This window comes from Protobothrops mucrosquamatus, unplaced genomic scaffold (assembly GCF_001527695.2).
Source record: "Protobothrops mucrosquamatus isolate PMUCROS unplaced genomic scaffold, P.Mucros_1.0 scaffold1717, whole genome shotgun sequence".
Lineage (NCBI taxonomy): Eukaryota > Metazoa > Chordata > Lepidosauria > Squamata > Viperidae > Protobothrops > Protobothrops mucrosquamatus.
The window spans coordinates 370,401-377,684 of NW_015387865.1; positions in this window are offsets into that span (position 1 = coordinate 370,401).

Genomic DNA, 7,284 nt, shown 5'->3' on the forward strand with positions numbered 1-7,284 from the left:
TGGAGAGTGTACAATATTCCTGGGTATATATCATGGAAATTGTTGGCATTTTTGTCCTGCTTTAGCTTAACTTGTATCTGCACGTGAGAAGTTCATGATCTGTTCCATAGTCAGTCTCTACCCTTTGTTATAATTCAGATATTTCCACCTTTTTGTATCAAGATTATAATCAATTTGTTTTCTGCATACACCATTGAGTGATGTCATGTATGTTGACTTTATTAGCAAGGAGGAAATTGTTGGATTGACAAAAATTGATAAATTGTTCTCCTGCTTCATTTCAGTTTCATAAACATATACTCAAACTATATTTTCCTCATTAATACTTTCAATTATGGCATTTAAACATACACAGCACAGTATGTTTGTTGATTTCAAATTGAACTTGATTACAAAACTCATCAGACTCCTGTTCTTCTGCATCAGTGGTTGGAGCATTAATTTGTATATCGTCATACTAAAGAACTGTCCAAAATAGATTATTATTTAGTGATTGACTGGATTATAGCCAAGTATTTGTAGAAGATGACCAGGCTGAGCCCGAGGGAGGGGTCAAACATTTCATCTCCTACAACAGTGGTGGCGAACCTATGGCACGGGTGCCAGAGGCGGCACTCAGAGCCCTCTCTGTGGGCATGCGCGCCGTTGCCCCAGTCCTAGGCCTTCAGCTGGGTTTTATAAAACCTTTTCGCCTTAGGCCTCTGCCGCCGTGTGCAAAAAAAAAAAAAAAAGGTCCAATCAGTCAATTTCAACTTCTCGTGGGGAAAAAAAAAGATCTTGCAAAGTTGAAATTGATTGATTGAACTTTTTAGTCCCACCCAGTCTGCCATTACCACCGTAGCCACACCCAGCCAATGGGGCACACCCACCCGGCACTTGACGATGAGTAAGTGGGTTTTGGGTTGCAGTTTGGGCAGTCAGTCTCTAAAAGGTTCGCCATCACTGTCCTACAATATTGTTTTTGCTAAATCTTTCTTAACTATAAAAGCAATGCCTTTCCTTCACTGTTTTTCATATCCTGAGTAACAAACAATGTGCTCTTCTGACTGAAAGTGTCCAGTTCTTCTCCATATCAAATATTAGTGTGTGGTCAATTCATTTCATCCTTTATTGTGTTGAGCTTTCTCATGTTTATGCTCCTTACATCCCATGTTCTCACTACTTCGGATTTTCATTTCCTGCATGGCAACTTCAGCAACTAGATATCCTGAAGAGTCTAGTTTAGCCATGTCATAAACACCATTGGTTCTCTGAAAGATCCCCAGCACTTCCTCAGTAGCATGTTGAGTGCCATCCAACCAAGATATCATCATTTATATCATCAATCACTTTATAATTTCTATCCATGTAGTTTTGTTGGTAAACTATAGGAGTTGCGTTGAACACAGTATGAATTGATGATTTCACCATTGTCACTAGGAGTATAGGAGGAAGCACATACAGACCCTCAGCACAGAGGTTGGGTTTCATCTCTAATATCCATCCTGTCCCTAACTCACTTCTAGCACTTCTGGGAGGTCTCAAGGAGCTCTATTCATGTACACTTAAGTACTTATATAATGCTAATATGTATTATTGGAGGAGCTATGGTGGCGCAGTGGTTAGAATGCAGTATTGCAGGCTAATTCAGCTCACTGCCAGGAATTCAATCCTCACCAGCTCAAGGCTGACTCAGCCTTCCATCCTTCCGAGGTTGGTAAAATGGGGCCCCAGATTGTTGGGGGCAATATGCTGACTCTGTAAACTGTTTAGAGAGGGCTGTAAAGCACTATGAAGTGGTATATAATCTAAGTGCTATTGCTATTACAGACCAATCAGTCTGGCATCTATCTCTACACTGCTGTGGACCATTCAGGGTAACCCTGAGGGAGATGAAAACTCGTATATTCAAAGGCCATCTGGGTATGGAAAAAAATATCAAAACCATAAAGAAAGTCCAGATTCATGAAAGTTCAGTGGGCATAATTCAACTCTGAAGAGGTTATTAGGAATTTTCTTCCAGAAAACACAGACCTGTCTGGGCTGCAAAAGTTAGGCTTTGCACTGTCAATTTTCATTTTTCCAATCTTTCTCAACCTGAACCTTAAATAGACTTATCCCTTTTCCTTACAAATAAAATTACTTTTGTTAATGTAATCATACATTTTTTTCAGCATCCAAAACTTCTGCTGAGACACTTGGAAACTCCAGTTGGACTTCAGTGAGCTAAAAGGGAGGGAAGAAAAGATATCCCACTATGACAGACCTATCTTGGAAACTAGAAAAACTAAAAGTTTCCATTCTCCTTAACCAACCCACCATTTGACTCGTAAAAATATCCACTCAACGTTAAAGGGAACAAGAGGAGCAAATCTCTTCCTTCATTACTGGACTCCAAAGAAGCCTTTACTTTACAGGAGATCCAGTATCAGTGGCTGCCTAACAAGTACATAATGGGCTAGAGAAAAAGGTTCCAAACCCTACATGCTGCAACTCGCCATCATAGCTACACATCCAAACCCTACATGCTGCAACTCGCCATCATAGCTACACATAGTACAATGAACTTGGCTTCTACAGCTCCAACCATAATGAAGTAGGACCTGAGGAATGTCCTTTCCTTGGGTAAACATAGACAGCCCCCTCCCTGAAAAGATGCTAACTATACCCAATAGGTGAGCAGGTCCATGACTACTGGGATCTTATTCTTAACAGCAAAAGAAGATAATTGAACTGGCTTCAAGCACTATGCTTTTCATGTTTTTTGTGGTTCGCAGCAGCACTTTATATAATTTTTAGTTTCTCCACTTCACCCTGTTTCTCTTATTTATTTATACGTCCTTGCAGGGTTTCAGGGACTGTAAGTAACACCTTTGTTGCAGTTACTTTGGTCTTCTGTGCACTTTTTTCTTCAAAGTTTTTGTTCTTGATATCTGGCAAATTCTCCTGATCTTCCAGTAAGGTATTCTTGCTTGCTTGCTTGCTGTTTTTGCTTTCAGCTTGTTTGTTGCTTTTGGGATTGTCCTTGAGGGACAGAAGAACAAAACCTGAATGAAATAGTTTCTAAAAGGCCATAGAATTGCAACAGTCTACCAATTATCAGCTTTTATGACAACTGGTAGGAAAGTATAATCAGGAGAAACTCGGCAGCTGTTTAACACCAAATAAGCAAAACATAGGAATGCATTTAATGACATTTGGCTACTCTTCTGGGGGGGGGAAGCTCCTGAATTGCTCTTAGGTGGTTGAACATTTTGGATTGCAAATTTTGGCTGATTGAGCAGAAGAACTGTTATAAAATATTGCTTTTAGTGGTGGATGACAATTGGAAATGCATTGGACTATAAAGGCCATAAATAAGGATAAGAACTATACAAGACATTTTTGTTTGGACCTTAAGATTGGTTGGTTGGATAAGACTAATATACAGGGATTATGGTACCTGTGAAAGATTATTTGGAGGGGCGAGATAAAATGGATGTTGCATAGCTAACTAAAAGTGGTAGGAAACCACACCCAAGATTCTTTTCTGAAGCTCCCAGCCTGGAACATCAGAGATCTGCAGGAGTAATACTTCAAGATAAGGCAAATATCTTCCAGGTGGAAATACATGCTATGTTGCAACTAATTCAAATTGATTCAATTCAAATGACAATTGTTTCAAATCATGATGAGATTAAAAATAATTTAGATGACATAAATGAGCACATCTTTAATCTAAGCCAGTGGTTCTTAACCTGGGCGATATCGCCCCCCAGGGGACGATTTTGTTTTTCAGGGGGGCGATGGAATGAAAAGGGGCGATGCGGGGGCGAAGGAATGAAAAGGGGGCGATATGGGGGCGATGGAGCGAGAAGTTTTGGGGACACTTTTGAGACTTTTTCGTACAGTGAATTGCTGTATATCTGTTGTACAAAAACATCAGATCACTCGCTATTAGCGGATTAATTGTGTTTTCAAATGTTCCTCCAGCTACCTTCAGTACAGAACGCCATACATATGTGAATACACATAGCTTATCTTCATGCGTGTTGCGCAGCAGCCTCTACCCATACAATGGCGCGCCATTGGCCAGAATATGGGAGATATGAGGAAAAGACTCGAAAGAAATTATTTGCATCAATATGTTGTCCTGATGCCAATTTTAAAGAAAACAAAAAAAGGGTTTGCATAAATTGAAGAATTATTTCCTAGGTTGTGATTGAGAGGTTATGTTGGGGGAGGGGGGCGATGACAACTTCCTCATTGGCTCAAGGGGGCGATTCGTTCAAAAAGGTTAAGAACCACTGATCTAAGCCAGTGGTTCTCAACCTTTTTAATGCTGCGACCCCAACCAGTCGTAAGTCGAGGACTGAACCGGTCATACGTCGAGGACTAAACCGGTCATAAGTCGAGGACTTTCCCTGCCCGGGAGTGCCGCACATGCGTGGTTCTGCCCCCTGCGCCGGCCGAGGCGTAGCTGGCAAGTGGCAGAGATGGAGCAGGCCGACCACCAGCTGGCCCAGCCCAAGGGAGGTAAGGCACCCGCCAGAAAAGGGGGGGAAAATGGCGGACAAAAAAAATGGCGGACAAAAAAATGGCAGACAGCCTTGCTTGGCGACCCCCATGAAATGGTCGATCGACCCCAAATGGGGTCCTGACCCACAGGTTGAGAACCACTGATCTAAGCTCACAAGTAAAAAAACTCTCAGAAAATGATGATAAAGATATGAACAAATAAATCAGACAATAAAACACAAATTAGAGGAAAGTGACCCAAAGATAGAGGCTACAAACAAAAGGAATTACAGCTTAGCACAGGCAAAGGAAAATCTGCAAGATTCTGTTATAATATTGGAAAGGGAAAAGACATCTTATCTTCAAAATAAACAAGAGGATAAGAAAGAAGATCTGACAAAATGGATTATAGAGATGCCAGGAGAACCACTAGAGTTTGGGAGACAAAAAAATGAAAAGAGAAATTGAGGGAGGAAGAAAGTGGAAGCTCTTTAACAATTATAAATGGGTGAAATGCCTCCTCAAAAACACTCCACCTAATCCATCTTCCCCATTCCTAATAACATTTATAAAAAATACAGGAAGAATTCTCTGGCAAAAGAAGAAGGCTAGAGTTAAATTCAAAAGATCAGATGACTTGATTTACCAGATAGAGTACTATATGACTAAATACTTGTTTGAATATGGTTAAAAGAATAGATACATTTTGGATATAAATGGGGATGTGATTTATAAGTAGTATAGTACTTTTTTATGATATGAGAAATGTAAAAATACTGGGATGACTTATGTGAACGAAATGTCTGGACATTTAAATGTAATTAATTTTGAGAAAATTATAACTGATAAGAATGTTTTGAATATTTACAGGAAATTAAACTTAAATAAGAACTTTGAAAACAGGACCTATAGTGATTTAATAAAATGACTCTTCGCAAATACATCTGAAACATAAGCTGATCAGAAAAGATGTTATACACTGATGTTAATGTTATTTGTATAAACACTAGAAAAATGTTTACTATCGAATATACTAAGAATTGTATTTACTCAATGTTGGCAAAAGGAAAATACTATTGGAAGAAGAGAAGATCATGGAAATGTATCATTAACTAGTATGTTGATTAACTATTATTGATTGTTGTTAAATATATGAATCCAGACAACACGTTGTTTACCAAGCACTAAAGATTGTTATTGTAAAAAATTAATAAAATATATTATAAAAAAAGGAATGCATTTAAAAATCCAAAGCTTCAAAGCAAGTGAAGTTACTCAACACTGAGAAAAGTGCTGCTACTGATGCCCACACTTGATATTTCCTTTCCACAAAATATCAGCCTCATTCCGCCTGGTCAGCCCTATGTATATATATACTGTATACACACCAATCAGTAAATTGACTGCCTTTTCCCCTGATGCTACTTTCCATCCGTAACTTGTTCTAGGCCATCCCAGCTTACTTTATTAATAAGTGGTGGGTGACCCAAATCCTTTAAGCCAGGACTTGTCCTCTTACCTATATGCATCATTTCCACCATAAAGGAGAAAAGTCTGGGACAAAGGTCAAATATTTCAACCTTTAAAGCCCTTCATGGCATGGGGCTAGTTTCTCTGAGGGACTGCCTCTCCCCAGTCACATCTGCCTGTTCCATTAGATCCAGCAGGAAGGGCATGCTGTGTATCCCGTCTGCAAGGAAATTAGATTTGGCGGGCCCAGGAGGTGGGCCTTGTCTGCCATACAAGTTCCCGCCCCCCCCCGAACATTCTTCCTCCTGAACTGCGGCTAGCTGCATCCCTGCTGGCTATGGCATCCCCAGGGGACTAAAACCCTGAGACAGTTCCATGGTGAATAACTCTCTCTTGCATTTGCCATTTTTTACATTTTAATATTGACTTTTTAATATATACTTTGTTTTAATTAATTGTTGTACACTGCTCAGAATCACTTTTTGTGGGATGGGCAGCTATATAAATTTGATAGATAGATACATTTTTGGTCATATGGCTCAATATATCCATAGACTGAACCTCACAATCATACCATTTGTATTACTGGATTGCCGCAATTTCTAGGACAATCACACATTTCCTTCCTTGCAAAAGATTTATTAAGGTGGGATAAATTACAGCTTATTTAATTACAAGGTAATTACAATTACCTTTTGGTGATCCTAAGAAATAAGAGATTATTAGACTTGGGCCATGTATCCTTGGTATTTAATGCCCACAGAAATTGTCAAAGATATATAAAGGAGTTTCAAATGCATGCTGGAAATGCCAAGTGTAAAGAGGGTACATTTTATCATCTCTGGTGGACGTGTGACAAAGCCAAGATACTCTGGGATTGGATTTTTATCTTGATTCAGAAGAAAGTATGGACAGTGAAGGTGGTGGAACTGGCTGAGATGGAAAAATTGACTGTTTTAATTAAAGAGCAGAATTTATCTAGTTTTGTTGCTACTTGGAAACCCTTTCTGCACTTTCTGCTTGTACCTGAAAAAACATAAAACTTTGATTTATTTTTTTTAAGACTAGAATGACTGTATTGTAATAGAAAGAGCTTGAAATACTCAGAAATGTGAAGCAAAAGGTTGAGGCTAAAACTGTTTTTGTACTGTATTGCTGAAGTCACTACATTTTTATTTCCTTTTTTTCCTCTGAACATATCTTCTTTCCTCTTTAACGTTTCTAATTTTCATTTTTATTTCTATAACAAACTTTAATAAAATATTAAGAAAAGTACATTTCCCTCTTTGCAGGCAATGTGTAGTAATTACTCATGTTTTCATTGCTCTGTAATTTTCA